Consider the following 1,580-nt stretch of genomic DNA (forward strand, 5'->3'; position numbering starts at 1 on the left):
CAGTGCCCGACAACACCAATATTTTACTGTAAAAATCCATGGATTCCGCGGAATTCTTCTAAGTGAATTGCCTGCATTGGATGTCAAAATATATTCAATAGTTTTTTGTATACATGTATAATGATTTCTTCAGAGTTTGTGATTTTTTAATCAGAAATAATTTTAACTTACCTGTTGAAATGAGTAGTACAGAAACTAAAATATTTCTGGTGCTTTTCTGAAAAAGTATATTTTAAAATATTCTATATTCTATGTTTGCATAATGTTCATAATTTATTTTATTTTCTCTTAGATATACTTCGTATTCTACATTATTTTATGATATATAGGTTCATTAATATGTCCTTTCCTATTGCATTCCATATAGAATCAGTTTGATTCCTTTTTTTTCTAGGTCTTAATATTAATTTTCTTTGGGATAAAATGACAATGTTGTCTAATTTGAAAAGTTTTGTAAAGATTATTCTATGTAAATGCCTTTCTGAGGTGAAGATTTAATACACTGATGTCAAACTAAATTTAATTATATGAATTATGTGTATTGTTATAATTTGGTAATCACCTTTTCAATAACTGTTTTTCATTTCTTGCATCTGAAGAATGAAAAATATGAAATACTTCTCAAATTTTCATATTATCCTTGTGAAAGTGCCATGTTAATCTCTGTATTGTAATTTGAGTATACCTGCTGCTGAAGCATGTAGTATCCTCTAAATTATGTAGTTAATGATGAAATCTTTATACAGGCTTATATCTATGGGTGCCCACTAGTAACAAGGAAACCTTATTTTTCCTAAAAATGCTATCGATCTTATTTCCCTAAAATTCTGTGAATAGTGGAAAACATTATATTGATCAATCAATTGCTCACATTTGCAAAATTTTTGTCAATGACTATCAAATCTTTTAATTTGGAATTTGATCGTACTCTCAAATATTTATAGATAGGTCCAAAGGTGATGGCTTTTTCAAATATTTATTTATCCAACTGTGTTAGCACTGTGGACCTAATGGATTCAAAGTAAGCATTGCTTAAGAGCTACTTCTAAACTTCTTCAGCTGACATTTTCCCAAATGAGGTGTTACTGGCATAAATGTATACATGAGCCTTTACCCTTCTTCCATGTGGGAACAGACCAACCAGAATATCTTACCCTGACAGCACAGATTGTCTTACTGGAACAAAACTAATCTTGGTTACAAGGGATCATAGAGAGACGAACAGTTCAAACAAAACTGTTCAGACTAGAAGGTATTTTATCAAAATATAATTGTTTATTGTACCTTCCATTTCAAAAGTAGCTGAAGCCAAGAAGGTGAAAAAATGTTGGTATGCATGATTACTTAATGTCCTGGTCTGTCTACCATCCAACCAGGCAGGAACTTACACTACTGCCTTTTAATCACCAAATATTTTCATAGTTGCAGGAGAAGTCCATATGTTTCTCCTCATTATTAGGCATTAAATTGATCATGTTTTAATCACAGTATTTCCTATTGTCTCCATGCTGTAAATCTACAAATGGTAAAGCTTTAGGTCTAACTCTATCAAACACTGAGGTAGAGATAATGGAATAATA

At 30.7% G+C, this 1,580-nt stretch overlaps 1 pseudogene; it reads right to left on the reverse strand.

Annotated features, from left to right (window-relative positions):
* Window positions 1-603: 603 nt before the first annotated feature.
* Window positions 604-700, reverse strand: LOC122119540 (annotated as a pseudogene).
* Between the last annotated feature and the right edge of the window lie 880 nt (window positions 701-1,580).

Source organism: Dipodomys spectabilis, unplaced genomic scaffold (genome assembly GCF_019054845.1).
Source record: "Dipodomys spectabilis isolate Male_0828 unplaced genomic scaffold, ASM1905484v1 ptg000172l, whole genome shotgun sequence".
In the NCBI taxonomy this organism is placed as follows: Eukaryota; Metazoa; Chordata; class Mammalia; order Rodentia; family Heteromyidae; genus Dipodomys; species Dipodomys spectabilis.